This window comes from Dendrobates tinctorius, unplaced genomic scaffold, assembly GCF_039654945.1.
Source record: "Dendrobates tinctorius isolate UK_male_01 unplaced genomic scaffold, ASM3965494v1 ptg000038l, whole genome shotgun sequence".
Classification (NCBI taxonomy): Eukaryota; Metazoa; Chordata; class Amphibia; order Anura; family Dendrobatidae; genus Dendrobates; species Dendrobates tinctorius.
This window is the reverse complement of record NW_027361706.1, coordinates 25,715,249-25,731,878: the sequence shown is the minus strand read 5'-3', so window position 1 is coordinate 25,731,878 and position 16,630 is coordinate 25,715,249. Positions and strand designations below refer to the sequence as shown.

At 48.4% G+C, this 16,630-nt stretch overlaps 1 long non-coding RNA gene across 2 annotated transcripts in view; it reads left to right on the top strand.

The window, feature by feature from the left end:
• Nucleotides 1–11,250: 11,250 nt before the first annotated feature.
• Nucleotides 11,251–16,630, top strand: part of LOC141088281 (uncharacterized) — an 87,273-nt gene continuing 81,893 nt past the window's right edge. The window contains exon 1 of one of the 2 annotated variants that reach the window (XR_012231891.1): nt 11,251–11,475. This is a non-coding gene — a long non-coding RNA (uncharacterized lncRNA). The remainder of the gene's footprint in view (nt 11,476–16,630) is intronic. The other variant, XR_012231890.1, reaches the window with a different exon arrangement.

Here is a 16,630-nt window from a genome sequence, read left to right as displayed (position 1 = left end):
GGGACCTAAGGACATAAAAACAGTGAGGTGCTGGAATTGTGGTACTTACAAAACTTATTGTTAGTGACAATACCCCTATGAATTTACTGGGAGCAGATGTGCTGAGTGCGATCCCGGCCACTGGAATGTTCTGGGTACATTGTAAACAAGGTACGACCCTGAGGTGATGGTGGGGGCCAAATGAGCTCCACATATTGAGTCACATATTGCTGTAAATGGTATAAAAATATTGCCTTTGCTGCATTACATCAGATAAAGTGATTTGACCACGGCTTGTGTGTTGAAGTCTCTTTGTCTCCAAGCGCTTGCAACAGAAAGGGCGAAAAACCTGGTAATTCGGACTCACTGGTGATCTGGCACAGCTGACGCTTGGTCAGGACAAAAACAGCTACGACACTGGTAACTCCGGACTTCTGCAGTGAGTTTGTGGTACAAACGGATGCCTCTGATACCGGTATCGGGGACGTACTGTCACAAGTGAGGGACGGAGTGGAACACCCAGTCCTCTATCTCAGCAGGAAGCTGAATAAACATGAGCAAAAGTATGCAGTCGTGGAAAAAGAGTGCCTTGCCATTAAGTTGGCTCTAGAGACCCTCAAATATTACCTGGTGGGCCGAAAGTTCAGGCTGATCACTGACCATGCCCCTCTCAAGAGGATGCACTTGCACAAGGAATGGAATAGCCTGGTGACCCGGTGGTTCCTTGTGCTGCAGGCCTACACTTTTACGGTGGAGCACCGCCCAGGGGTACAGATGGGGAATGCAGATGCCCTGTCCCGAGTGCACTGTTTGGCGGGTGTCATTGCTCGACCGGAGTGTTCTGAGCAGAGGGGGGGATATGTGGGAATAGTGGATGAGGGCAGGTATATGTCGCCCAGATACCTTTCCTATGTGGCCTAGTCTGGTCAGTATCTCACCTGGTTACTAATGAATAATGGGAGGCGGATATAAAAGGATGTCAGGTGGTTGTGTGAGTCTCTCAGCCTGGGAACACAGAGAGCCTGTCTGTGTGAGAGACACGTGAGTGAAAGCAGTGCCCACTGCAACTGTGGTTTGGCTGGACGGGAGAAGCCCGCCAGCTGGTAGTTAGGTTGTACTTTGTTTAGTTAGTGCCGGACAGGCGAGGATTTGTTTTATGTTTTTTTTCTTTATGCATTTCTTTCACCTTTAATAAACCTGACCCAGTGTCAGTTATACCCGGACCCCGGCTGTGCGCCTGAGTTTCATGCTGAACGCACGTAACCTTTGACCCCAGCAAAGGCGATCCTGGAGTGTTTTATCACAATATATACACAGCTGTGGCAAAAATTGAGAGACCACTGCACAGTTTTATAAAAATCAGCTTCTCTACTTGTCTGACAGCCATTCCATTCCAGTGTCAGTTGAATTCTGACCAGAGTACCCCTCGTTCTACTTAATGTGCTTCTGATTAGGTGATCACCTGAACCAAATCTTATTTAATAAAGGAAAGAAAAAACCCTGCTGTGGTGTTCACAATCTTTTTGCAATAGGACAAGCTGGATGGCAAAACAAGTGCTAGTAATATCCCAAAAGTAATAGGAATGAAAAAATAACTTTTAATCATGCCAAAGGAGTTGAAAAGTCTTGAGTGAGGAAAAGAAAGGCTCAATTCTGGCTTTACTAGCAGAGGGATACAGTGAGCGTCATGTTGCCTCCATCCTTAAAATTTCTAAGACGTCAGTCCATTACAAGGTCAAGCAGCAGACATTGGGGACAACAAAGCTACAGACCGGCAGAGGGTGAAAATGACTCTCCACTGACCGGGATGACCGTCATCTTATTCGAATGTCACTCAGCAACCGCAGGATGACATCAAGTGACCTACAAAAGGAATGGCAAATGGCAGCTGGGGTGAAGTGCATGAACGATAGTGTGTGTATATACATATATATATATATATATATATATATACAGCTGTGGCAAAAATTAAGAGACCACTGCACAGTTTTATAAAAATCAGCTTCTCTACATGTCTGACAGCCATTCCATTCCAGTGTCAGTTGAATTCTGACCAGAGTACACCTCATTCTACTTAATATGCTTCTGATTAGGTGATCACCTGAACCAAATCTTATTTAACAAAGGAAAGTATAAAAACCCTGCTGTGGTGTTCACAATCCTCTTGCAATAGGACAAGCTGGATGGCAAAACAAGTGCTAGTAATATCCCAAAAGTAATAGGAATGAAAAAATAACTTTTTATCATGCCAAAGGAGTTGAAAAGAAAAGTCTTGAGTGAGGAAAACAAGGACTCAATTCTGGCTTTACTAGCAGAGGGATACAGTGAGCGTCATGTTGCCTCCATCCTTAAAATTTCTTATCTTATTCGAATGTCACTCAGCAACCGCAGGATGACATCAAGTGACCTACAAAAGGAATGGCAAATGACAGTTGAGGTGAAGTGCATGGCAAGAACAGTTCGTAACAGGATCCTAGAGGCAGGGCTCAAGTCATGTAAAGGTAGAAAAAGGCCTTTCATCAATGAGAAGAAAAGGAGAGCCAGGCTGAAGTTTGCCTAATACTATCAGGATTGGACCATAGAGGACTGGAGTAAGGTAATCTTCTCTGATGAGTCTAATTTTCAGCTTTGCCCAACACCTGGTCGTGTAATGGTTAGACGGAGACCTGGAGAGGCGTACAAGCCACAGTGTCTTGCACCCACTGTGAAATTTGGTGGAGGATCACTGATGATCTGGGGATGCTTCAGCAATGCTGGAATTGGGCAGGTTAATCTTTGCGAAGGACGGATGAATCAAGCCGCATACAAGGTTATCCTGGAAAAACAGTTGATTCCTTCTGTTCAGGCCATGTTTCCCAACTCTGAGGACTGTTTTTTTCCAGCAGGACAATGCACCATGCCACACAGCAAGGTCAATCAATGTGTGGATGAAGGACCACCACATCAAATCCCTGTCATGGCCAGCCCAATCTCCAGACCTGAACCCCATTTAAAACCTCTGGAATGTAATCAAGGGAAAGATGGATAGTCACAAGCCTTCAAACAAAGAAGAACTGCTTACATTTTTGTACCAGGAGTGGCATAAGGTCTCCTAAAAGCAGTGTGAAAGACTGGTGGAAAGCATCCAAAGACGCATTAAAGCTGTGATTAAAAATTATGGTTATGCCACAATATATTGATTTCTGAACTCTTCCTGAGTTAAAACAGTTGTTTCTAAATGAACTTGTCTATTTGTGCATTATTTGATGTCTTCAAGCACTGCATTTTTTTGTTATATTGACCATTTATCATTTTCAGAAAATAAATACAAAATTTAGTGCTTGGAAATTCGAAGCCATGTTGTCAGTAATTTATAGAATAAAAGAGCAACTTATATTTTACTAAAAAATATACCTATAAAGGGAAAAATCTGACAAACTGAAAATTTTGCTGTGGTCTCTTAAATTTTGCCAGAGCTGTATTTGGGCAGTAAGAAATTGCTGAGTTAGTAAAGTGACATGGTAAAGTTTTTAAAAAAAATGTAATTATCCACAGTGGAGGCCTTCTCAATATCCAACACGTGCTCCCTCACTCTAAGATTCTAAGAGGCAGAGAGTGCGGTCTGTTCGATATATAGGAGGCTGAGAGTGTGGTCTGTACGATATATAGGAGGCTAAGAGTGCGGTCTGTACAATATACAGGAGGCTGAGAGTGCCGTCTGTACGATATATAGGAGGCTGAGAGTGCGGTCTGTATGATATATAGGAGGCTGAGAATGAGGTCTGTACGATATATAGGAGGCTGAGAATGTGGTCTGTACGATATATAGGAGGCTGAGAATGAGGTCTGTACGATATATAGGAGGCTGAGAATGTGGTCTGTACGATATACAGGAGGCTGAGAGTGTGGTCTGTACGATATACAGGAGGCTGAGAGTGTGGTCTGTACGATATATAGGAGGCTGAGAGTGTGGTCTGTACGATATACAGGAGGCTGAGAGTGCGGTCTGTTCGATATATAGGAGGCTGAGAGTGCGGTCTGTACGATATATAGGAGGCTGAGAGAGCGGTCTGTACGATATATAGGAGGCTGAGAGTGCGGTCTGTACGATATACAGGAGGCTGAGAGTGTGGTCTGTACGATATACAGGAGGCTGAGAGTGTGGTCTGTACGATATACAGGAGGCTGAGAGTGCGGTCTGTTCGATATATAGGAGGCTGAGAGTGCGGTCTGTACGATATATAGGAGGCTGAGAGAGCGGTCTGTACGATATATAGGAGGCTGAGAGTGCGGTCTGTACGATATATAGGAGGCTGAGAGTGCGGTCTGTATGATATATAGGAGACTGAGAGTGCGGTCTGTATGATATATAGGAGGCTGAGAGTGCGGTCTGTACGATATATAGGAGGCTGAGAGTGCCGTCTGTATGATATATAGGAGGCTGAGAGTGTGGTCTGTACGATATATAGGAGGCTGAGAGTGCGGTCTGTACGATATATAGGAGGCTGAGAGTGCAGTCTGTACGATATATAGGAGGCTGAGAGTACGGTTTGTACGATTTATGGGAGGCTGAGAGTGCAGTTTGTACGATATATAGGAGGCTGAGAGTGCCGTCTGTACGATATATAGGAGGCTGAGAGTGCCGTCTGTACGATATATAATAGGCTGAGAGTGCGGTCTGTACGATATATAGGAGACTGAGAGTGTGGTCTGTATGATATATAGGAGGCTGTGAGTGCGGTCTGTGCGATATATAGGAGGCTGAGAGTGCCGTCTGTACGATATATAATAGGCTGAGAGTGCGGTCTGTACGATATATAGGAGACTGAGAGTGTGGTCTGTATGATATATAGGAGGCTGTGAGTGCGGTCTGTGCGATATATAGGAGGCTGAGAGTGTGGTCTGTATGATATATAGGAGGCTGTGAGTGCGGTCTGTACGATATATAATAGGCTGAGAGTGCGGTCTGTACGATATATAGGAGACTGAGAGTGTGGTCTGTATGATATATAGGAGGCTGTGAGTGCCGTCTGTACGATATATAATAGGCTGAGAGTGCGGTCTGTACGATATATAGGAGACTGAGAGTGTGGTCTGTATGATATATAGGAGGCTGTGAGTGCGGTCTGTGCGATATATAGGAGGCTGAGAGTGTGGTCTGTATGATATATAGGAGGCTGTGAGTGCGGTCTGTACGATATATAGGAGGCTGAGAGTACGGTTTGTACGATTTATGGGAGGCTGAGAGTGCAGTCTGTTCGATATATAGGAGGCTGAGAGTGCGGTCTGTACGATATATAGGAGGCTGAGAGTGTGGTCTGTATGATATATAGGAGGCTAAGAGTGCGGTCTGTTCGATATATAGGAGGCTGAGAGTGCAGTCTGTTCGATATATAGGAGGCTGAGAGTGCGGTCTGTATGATATATAGGAGGCTGAGAGTGCGGTCTGTACGATATATAGGAGGCTGAGAGTGCAGTCTGTACGATATATAGGAGGCTGAGAGTGTGGTCTGTATGATATATAGGAGGCTGAGAGTACGGTTTGTACGATTTATGGGAGGCTGAGAGTGCGGTCTGTTCGATATATAGGATGCTGAGAGTGCGGTCTGTACGATATATAGGAGGCTGAGAGTGCGGTCTGTGCGATATATAGGAGGCTGAGAGTGCTGTCTGTGCGATATATGGGAGGCTGAGAGTACGGTTTGTACGATTTATGGGAGGCTGAGAGTGCGGTTTGTACGATATATAGGAGGCTGAGAGTGCCGTCTGTACGATATATAGGAGGCTGAGAGTGCCGTCTGTACGATATATAGGAGACTGAGAGTGTGGTCTGTATGATATATAGGAGGCTGTGAGTGCGGTCTGTGCGATATATAGGAGGCTGAGAGTGCGGTCTGTACGATATATAGGAGGCTGAGAGTACGGTTTGTACGATTTATGGGAGGCTGAGAGTGCAGTCTGTTCGATATATAGGAGGCTGAGAGTGCGGTCTGTACGATATATAGGAGGCTGAGAGTGTGGTCTGTATGATATATAGGAGGCTGAGAGTGCGGTCTGTACGATATATAGGAGGCTGAGAGTGCAGTCTGTTCGATATATAGGAGGCTGAGAGTGCGGTCTGTATGATATATAGGAGGCTGAGAGTGCGGTCTGTACGATATATAGGAGGCTGAGAGTGCGGTCTGTTCGATATATAGGAGGCTGAGAGTGCGGTCTGTACGATATATAGGAGGCTGAGAGTGCGGTCTGTACGATATATAGGAGGCTGAGAGTGCAGTCTGTTCGATATATAGGAGGCTGAGAGTGCGGTCTGTATGATATATAGGAGGCTGAGAGTGCGGTCTGTACGATATATAGGAGGCTGAGAGTGCGGTCTGTTCGATATATAGGAGGCTGAGAGTGCGGTCTGCACGATATATAGGAGGCTGAGAGTGCGGTCTGTACGATATATAGGAGGCAGAGAGTGTGGTCTGTATGATATATAGGAGGCTGAGAGTACGGTTTGTACGATTTATGGGAGGCTGAGAGTGCGGTCTGTTCGATATATAGGATGCTGAGAGTGTGGTCTGTATGATATATAGGAGGCTGAGAGTGCGGTCTGTGCGATATATAGGATGCTGAGAGTGTGGTCTGTACGATATATAGGAGGCTGAGAGTACGGTTTGTACGATTTATGGGAGGCTGAGAGTGTGGTCTTTATGATATATAGGAGGCTGAGAGTGCGATCTGTACGTTATATAGGAGGCTGAGAGTGCGGTCTGTACGATATATAGGAGGCTGAGAGTGCGGTCTGTACGATATATAGGAGGCTGAGAGTGCGGTCTGTACGATATATAGGATGCTGAGAGTGTGGTCTGTGCGATATATGGGAGGCTGAGAGTACGGTTTGTACGATTTATGGGAGGCTGAGAGTGTGGTCTTTATGATATATAGGAGGCTGAGAGTGCGATCTGTACGTTATATAGGAGGCTGAGAGTGCGGTCTGTACGATATATAGGAGGCTGAGAGTGCGGTCTGTACGATATATAGGAGGCTGAGAGTGCGGTCTGTACGATATATAGGAGGCTGAGAGTGCGGTCTGTACGATATATAGGAGGCTAAGAGTGCGGTCTGTGCGATATATAGGAGGCTGAGAGTGCGGTCTGTACGATATATAGGAGGCTGAGAGTGCGGTCTGTACGATATATAGGAGGCTGAGAGTGCGGTCTGTACGATATATAGGAGGCTGAGAGTGCGGTTTGTACGATATATAGGAGGCTGAGAGTGCGGTCTGTACGATATATAGGAGGCTAAGAGTGCGGTCTGTGCGATATATAGGAGGCTGTGAGTGCGGTCTGTACGATATATAGGAGGCTGAGAGTGCGGTCTGTACGATATATAGGAGGCTGAGAGTGCGGTTTGTACGATATATAGGAGGCTGAGAGTGCGGTCTGTACGATATATAGGAGGCTAAGAGTGTGGTCTGTACGATATATAGGAGGCTGAGAGTGCGGTTTGTACGATATATAGGAGGCTGAGAGTGCGGTCTGTGCGATATATAGGAGGCTGTGAGTGCGGTCTGTACGATATATAGGAGGCTGAGAGTGCGGTCTGTATGATATATAGGAGGCTGAGAGTGCGGTCTGTGCGATATATAGGAGGCTGAGAGTACGGTTTGTACGATTTATGGGAGGCTGAGAGTGTGGTCTTTATGATATATGGGAGGCTGAGAGTGCGGTCTGTTCGATATATAGGAGGCTGAGAGTGCGGTCTGTATGATATATAGGAGGCTGAGAGTGCAGTCTGTACGATATATAGGAGGCTGAGAGTGCGGTCTGTTCGATATATAGGAGGCTGAGAGTACGGTTTGTACGATTTATGGGAGGCTGAGAGTGTGGTCTTTATGATATATAGGAGGCTGAGAGTGCGGTCTGTACGATATATAGGAGGCTGAGAGTGCGGTCTGTACGATATATAGGAGGCTGAGAGTGCGGTCTGTACGATATATAGGAGGCTGAGAGTGCGGTCTGTACGATATATAGGAGGCTGAGAGTGCGGTCTGTACGATATATAGGAGGCTGAGAGTGCGGTCTGTACGATATATAGGAGGCTGAGAGTGCGGTCTGTACGATATATAGGAGGCTGAGAGTGCGGTCTGTACGATATATAGGAGGCTGAGAGTGCGGTCTGTACGATATATAGGAGGCTGAGAGTGCGGTCTGTACGATATATAGGAGGCTGAGAGTGCGGTCTGTACGATATATAGGAGGCTGAGTGTGGTCTGTGCGATATATAGGAGGCTGAGAGTGCGGTCTGTACGATATATAGGAGGCTGAGTGTGGTCTGTACGATATATAGGAGGCTGAGAGTGCAGTCTGTATGATATATAGGAGGCTAAGAGTGTGGTCTGTGTGATATATAGGAGGCTGAGAGTGCGGTCTGTACGATATATAGGAGGCTGAGAGTGCGGTCTGTTCGATATATATGAGGCTGAGAGTGAGGTCTGTATGATATATAGGAGGCTGAGAGTGCGGTCTGTACGATATATAGGAGGCTGAGAGTGTGGTCTGTATGATATATAGGAGGCTGAGAGTACGGTTTGTACGATTTATGGGAGGCTGAGAGTGCGGTCTGTTCGATATATAGGATGCTGAGAGTGTGGTCTGTGCGATATATAGGATGCTGAGAGTGTGGTCTGTACGATATATAGGAGGCTGAGAGTGCTGTCTGTGCGATATATGGGAGGCTGAGAGTGCGGTCTGTACGATATATAGGAGGCTGAGAGTGCCGTCTGTACGATATATAGGAGGCTGAGAGTGCCGTCTGTACGATATATAATAGGCTGAGAGTGCGGTCTGTACGATATATAGGAGACTGAGAGTGCCGTCTGTACGATATATAATAGGCTGAGAGTGCGGTCTGTACGATATATAGGAGGCTGAGAGTGCCGTCTGTACGATATATAGGAGGCTGAGAGTGCCGTCTGTACGATATATAATAGGCTGAGAGTGCGGTCTGTACGATATATAGGAGGCTGAGAGTGCCGTCTGTACGATATATAGGAGGCTTAGAGTGCCGTCTGTACGATATATAATAGGCTGAGAGTGCGGTCTGTACGATATATAGGAGACTGAGAGTGTGGTCTGTATGATATATAGGAGGCTGTGAGTGCGGTCTGTGCGATATATAGGAGGCTGAGAGTGCCGTCTGTACGATATATAGGAGGCTGAGAGTGCGGTCTGTACGATATATAGGAGGCTGAGAGTGCGGTCTGTACGATATATAGGAGGCTGAGAGTGCGGTCTGTACGATATATAGGAGGCTGAGAGTGCGGTCTGTATGATATATAGGAGGCTGAGAGTGCGGTCTGTACGATATATAGGAGGCTAAGAGTGTGGTCTGTGCGATATATAGGAGGCTGTGAGTGCGGTCTGTACGATATATAGGAGGCTGAGAGTGCGGTCTGTACGATATATATCATGCTGAGAGTGCGGTCTGTGTGATATATAGGAGGCTGTGATTGCGGTCTGTACGATATATAGGAGGCTGAGAGTGCGGTCTGTATGATATATAGGAGGCTGTGAGTGTGGTTTGTACGATATATAGGAGGCTGTGAGTGCAGTCTGTACGATATATAGGAGGCTAAGAGTGCTGTCTGTATGATATATAGGAGGCTAAGAGTGCCGTCTGTGCGATATATAGGAGGCTGTGAGTGCGGTCTGTACGATATATAGGAGACTGAGAGTGCGGTCTGTACGATATATAGGAGGCTAAGAGTGCCGTCTGTGCGATATATAGGAGGCTGTGAGTGCGGTCTGTACGATATATAGGAGACTGAGAGTGCGGTCTGTACGATATATAGGAGACTGAGAGTGCGGTCTGTGTGATATATAGGAGGCTGAGAGTGTGGTTTGTACGATATATAGGAGGCTGAGAATGTGGTCTGTACGATATATAGGAGGCTGAGAATGTGGTCTGTTCGATATATAGGAGGCTGAGAGTGCAGTCTGTATGATATATAGGAGGCTAAGAGTGTGGTCTGTGTGATATATAGGAGGCTGTGATTGCGGTCTGTACGATATATAGGAGGCTGAGAGTGCAGTCTGTACGATATATAGGAGGCTGAGAGTGCGGTCTGTATGATATATAGGAGGCTGTGAGTGTGGTTTGTACGATATATAGGAGGCTGTGAGTGCAGTCTGTACGATATATAGGAGGCTAAGAGTGCCGTCTTTGCGATATATAGGAGGCTGTGAGTGCGGTCTGTACGATATATAGGAGACTGAGAGTGCGGTCTGTACGATATATAGGATGCTGAGAGTGCGGTCTGTGTGATATATAGGAGGCTGAGAGTGTGGTTTGTACGATATATAGGAGGCTGAGAATGTGGTCTGTACGATATATAGGAGGCTGAGAATGTGGTCTGTTCGATATATAGGAGGCTGAGAGTGCAGTCTGTTCGATATATAGGAGGCTAAGAGTGCAGTCTGTACGATATATAGGAGGCTGAGAGTGCGGTCTGTACGATATATAGGAGGCTGAGAGTGCAGTCTGTACGATATATAGGAGGCTGAGAGTGCGGTCTGTACGATATATAGGAGGCTGAGAGTGCAGTCTGTACGATATATAGGAGGCTGAGAGTGCGGTCTGTACGATATATAGGAGGCTGAGAGTGCAGTCTGTACGATATATAGGAGGCTAAGAGTGCGGTCTGTACGATATATAGGAGGCTGAGAGTGCGGTCTGTACGATATATAGGAGGCTGAGAGTGCTGTCTATGATATATAGGAGGCTGAGAGTGCGGTCTGTGTGATATATAGGAGGCTGAGAGTGCGGTCTGTACGATATATAGGAGGCTGAGAGTGCGGTCTGTACAATATATAGGAGGCTGAGAGTGCGGTCTGTACAATATATAGGAGGCTGAGAGTGCGGTCTGTACGATATATAGGAGCAGTGGCGGATTATAATGAGGTCAATTTGGGCAGTTGCCCCGGGCCCAGTGGGGTTAAGGGGCCCACAGCCCAGGCCAGTAAATTGCCCCATTATAATCCGCCACCGCGCAGGGCCGGATTATAGGCAGGGCAGGCGGGGCTTCAGCCCCAGGGCCCCCACCACAAGAGCTTCTAAGGGGGCCCCCACCACATTCCTGCTGGCTGCTGCAATGGCACTCCATCTTCTCCCCAACTAAAAGTGAGTGACCGTGGGGGCGGCATTATGTGCTCTGCTACCAGCAGCATCTACAAGTAGCGTGAACGCTGATGCTGCTGGTAGCGTGCAAAGGCTTGTGATGAGATCACAGGAGGTAAGGTGTCAGGGCCTGCGATCATGTGACCCCTGTCTCCTCCCCTCCTGTGACCTCATCACAGGTCCTGTGCGCACAGAGCACTGAGAGCAGCCATGTATGTGGAGTGCGGCTCTGCGGGTGGAGGTCGGTGCTGGAGGCTCCATTATTCTCGATGTGGAGTGCGGCTCTGCGGGTGGAGGTCGGTGCTGGAGGCTCCATTATTCTCTATGTGGAGTGCGGCTCTGCGGGTGGAGGTCGGTGCTGGAGACTCCATTATTCTCTATGTGGAGTGTGGCTCTGCGGGTGGAGGTCGGTGCTGGAGGCCCCATTATTCTCTATGTGGAGTGCGGCTCTGCGGGTGGAGGTCGGTGCTGGAGGCCCCATTATTCTCTATGTGGTGTGTGGCTCTGCGGGTGGAGGTCGGTGCTGGAGGCTCCATTATTCTCTATGTGGAGTGGGGCTGTGCGGGTGGAGGTCGGTGCTGGAGGCTCCATTATTCTCTATGTGGAGTGCGGCTCTGCGGGTGGAGGTCAGTGCTGGAGGCTCCATTATTCTCTATGTGGAGTGCGGCTCTGCGGGTGGAGGTCGGTGCTGGAGGCCCTATTATTCTCTATGTGGAGTGCGGCTCTGCGGGTGGAGGTCGGTGCTGGAGGCTCCATTATTCTCTATGTGGAGTGGGGCTCTGCGGGTGGAGGTCGGTGCTGGAGGCTCCATTATTCTCTATGTGGAGTGGGGCTCTGCGGGTGGAGGTCGGTGCTGGAGGCCCCATTATTCTCTATGTGGAGTGGGGCTCTGCGGGTGGAGGTCGGTGCTGGAGGCTCCATTATTCTCTATGTGGAGTGCGGCTCTGCGGGTGGAGGTCGGTGCTGGAGGCCCCATTATTCTCTATGTGGAGTGGGGCTCTGCGGGTGGAGGTCGGTGCTGGAGGCTCCATTATTCTCTATGTGGAGTGGGGCTCTGCTGGTGGAGGTCGGTGCTGGAGGCCCCATTATTCTCTATGTGGAGTGTGGCTCTGCGGGTGGAGGTCGGTGCTGGAGGCCCCATTATTCTCTATGTGGAGTGCGGCTCAGCGGGTGGAGGTCGGTGCTGGAGGCTCCATTATTCTCTATGTGGAGTGTGGCTCTGCGGGTGGAGGTCGGTGCTGGAGGCTCCATTATTCTCTATGTGGAGTGGGGCTCTGCGGGTGGAGGTCGGTGCTGGAGGCTCCATTATTCCCTATGTGGAGTGGGGCTCTGCAGGTGGAGGTCGGTGCTGGAGGCTCCATTATTCTCTATGTGGAGTGCGGCTCTGCGGGTGGAGGTCGGTGCTGGACGCCCCATTATTCTCTATGTAGAGTGTGGCTCTACGATTCGTGACCCCCGTCACGTGACGAGGGGGGCCCACAGAGTCTGAACTGCCCCGGGCCCTGGCTACCCTTAATCCACCCCTGTATAGGAGGCTGAGAGTGCGGTCTGTACGATATATAGGAGGCTGAGAGTGCGGTCTGTACGATATATAGGAGGCTGAGAGTGCGGTCTGTACGATATATAGGAGGCTGAGAGCGTTCTCTTTTGCACACTGTACAGCTTACTAAAAGACACACGTTTTAGTGGGAGGGGCCAAAAAATGAACATGTAATAAAACCGTTTATGGTAGCCATAGGGTGGGTCCCTAGAGTCAATTCCCCTGGTGGGCCCTAGGCACCCCAGTCCGACCCTACTTAGGACCAAATTCACACAGTGCATATAAAGACCAGTATCAAGATTCACAGTGCAACCACCTTTTGTCTGTTTGCCGAATTACAATATTTGTATTGTTTTGCAACTCAGAAATAGCTCTGGATTGCTGAAACGTCAAATTATGCTGGAAATGAGATTAATTTGTTTATCAAGAATTCTGAGATCTTTTTCGACTAGAGATTGAAATAAGTCAAGGGAGGTTCTGTTCCTACTTAACTGAGCTGTCTGCCCCTGATCCCTGCCGGACGTAGTTTGTTCTTCTTGGTGAGTGTTAGCCTAATTCTGCTGCTCTGAGGTCTGATATTCTGCTGCCTGACCCTTTAGACCGTGTTCTGACTCTCCGTTTGTCTTGTCTTTTGGCTTTTGATCTGCTATTTTTTTTTTATTGACCCTGGACTGTGACCTGACTTACACCGTTGTCTTTTTCAGTATTGACCCCGGAACGTCTGACTCTTCTGCCTCACGGCCTGTCTATGAGTAGTGACTGGCATCACAGACAGCAATCGGACTCGCGGATGTGACATGTACAGGCTCGGACTGGCCCATAGGGGAATCCCACGGAGGTCCCCTGTGCAGACACGGGCCCCCAACCTCCCTACATGGGTAGTTCTTGGCATAATTTACATGATTTACTCCGTAGAGAAAAAAACAGCATCTCATCATTCATTAACTAAACTACCTAGTTTATTTTTTATATAGAGATATAGGTACATTTTTGAATGACGGTAGTGTATTTTTTTATGCAGATGAAAATGGGCCCCCACAGTCATTGTTACTGGTCAGCAGTTGGCACCTCAGTCCAACACTGCATACGTATGTACAGATGGCACACGCTGCATTATATCCTGTGAGGGGACTGCATTATACTCTATGAGGGGCCTGCATTATACTCTATGAGTGGGCTGCATTATACCCTATGAGGGGGCTGCATTATACCCTGAGGGGGGCTATATTATACCCTATGAGTGGGCTGCTATTCCCTATGAGGAGTCTACATTATATTCTATGGGAGGGTGCATTATGCTGTATTGAGAGGGCTACATTATACCCTATGAGGGGGTTGCATTATACCCTAAGAGGGGGCTGCATTATATTCTACGGGGGGCTGCATTATGTCCTATGAGGGGGCAACATTATATTCTACAGGAGGGCTGCATTGTACCCTATGATGGGGCTGCATGATATTCTGTGAGGGGGGGTACATTATATTCTATGTGCTGGCTGCATTATAATATACTAGCTGAAGAGCCCGGCGCTGCATGGGCATATTAACTAACTGTGGTTAGTTATAGCAAATTATATCCTCCATCCCATAGTCCCATGCCCATATACCCATCACACATCCTCCATCCCATAGTCCCATGCCCATATACCCATCATACATATTCGCCATCCCATAGTCGAGTGCCCATATACCCATCACACATCCTTCATCTCATAGTCCCATGCCCATATACCCATCATACATATCCGCCATCCCATAGTCCCGTGCCCATATACCCATCATACACATCCTCCATCCCATAGTCCCGTGCCCATATACCCATCATACACATCCTCCATCCCATAGTCCCGTGCCCATATACCCGTTATAACGTCCATCTGCAAGTCTGGGCTGCAGAAAGACAGCACCCCAAGTAACCCCGATACCCTTTACCCCTATACAGGGATCTGGATTTACAGCAGAGCCCAGGAGGCACTGTCAAAATAGGGGCAGTGCGCCAGAGCATAACGGTCGCCAATAGAAAAGCAGGAAGGAGCCAAAAACGTGGTCAGAACCAGGCAAGCAGTGGAGGTACAGAAACGGCAGGCAGAGTCGAGAGTCCAGGCCAAGGTCACAAAACAGGAGAATAGCAGAAGTACCGAATCAGCAGGCAGAAGAGAGGTCAGGGATCCAAGCCAAGGTCAGCGTCAGTAGTCGGGAGAAAGGTAACGGTACAAAAACGGTAGGCAATAGAATAGTCAGAAATCCAGGCTGAGGTAAGAGTAAACTATAGTAAATCACAAAGTAGCATGCAGGGGAACCAAGAATATATCCGGCGGCTTGCAAGCCCAGTCCCAAGGTATTTGAGGGATCAGGTCATCCCTCACAGGCTCCCGGGCTGATGATGTCATCAGGACCGCCCCCAGGACCAGAGCTGATGATGATGCACCAACCCCTTCATGACTGACAGAGGAGCGGAGTCTGCGTCCACTAGACGCCTGCGCAGAAGCCCTTTCACTGTTGCTGCCATCACTCGGGCGCGAGCCACGGTGCCTCCCAGTGGCCGAGGAAGGAACAGCAGGCCCCGAGTTCGACGGCGATGTGTCAGTCCGGCGCCTCCTGGTGGCCAAGGCCTGGACAGCAGGCCCCGAGCCCGAGGGCGGCGTGACAGTCCGTCGCCTCCTAATGGCTGAGGGCGGAACAGCAGGCCCCGAGTCTGACGGCGACGTGACACCCGTCATACATATCCTCCATCCCATAGTCCAGAGCCCATATACCCATCACACATCCTCCATCCCATAGTCAACCATTATGACATCATAGTGAGCGGCAGGGCTTGCAACCTATGATGACATCAGCGTCGCCATGGCAACCATTGTGACATCATAATGAGGGGTGGGGCTTGATACACACTTTTTCCCCATTATGCAGATAGGGGCAAAATTGTTTGGTGAATTGGAACGCGCGGGGTTAAAATTTTGCCTCATAACATAGCCTAGGACGCTCTCGGGGTCCAGACGTGTGACTGTGCCAAATTTTGTGACTGTAGCTGCGACGGTGCGGATGCCAATCCCGGACATACACACACACATACACACATACATACACACACTTGAGCTTTATATATTAGATAAGGTCTTCATATTCTAAGAGGGGGCTACATTATATTCTATGATGGGGCTGCATTATATTCTATGAGCTGGCTGCATTATACTATATAAGGGCTTCATAATATTCTAAGAAGGGGATACTGTGGCGCCCCTGAGGCTCAGTCGCTACAGAGGTACTGCACCTTCTCCTAAGGTGTAGTACCCCACCAACTAGGTAAGTTGGGAACTCCTTTCCACACTCCAACACTCGCACCCTACACAACAGGGTAGTTCTACACAACAACATTGAGGTGTCTCTCTCCTCCTAGACAATAGGAGTGCCTTGGTGGTTCCCTGCATGGAACACTGGATGTGCTGGGAGGTGGGTGGAGTTGAGATCCATATAAAAGGTTTGGAAGGTTTAGAATTACAGAGCAGTTGGAGGTTCAGTCTGGCGGGAGGTCAGGCAAGAGAAGGACTGTCAGTCAGGAGAGTCTGAGGACGGGTCCAGGAAGAAGGAGATCCCTGGGAGAGAAGAAGGAGTGCTGCAGCTGCCTCAGTGATCTCAGCTAGCTTGCACGGGAAAGGAACAAGAAGGAGAAAGACGTAGAACTTCGACCTAAGCTTCCATATGAGAGAGAAAGAACAGTGTGGAACGAAGGAGTAGGAGAACAGAGAGGAGTTGTGGGTTGGAAGAGGAACCCTGCCTATAGGTTCTCAGCGCAAGGCCGGGGCCCGGTCCCCGAGGTTGTATGGGCACTTATGGTTCTGCAGCAGATATCGGTGGAGTAGTTGGCTGTAAATTCACTACTCCCATCTAAGACTTGGGGCACAACAGCAACTGAATAGAGAGCCAGGACTCCAGAGAAGGGAGTCCCTGAGAGAGGCTACAGCTGTC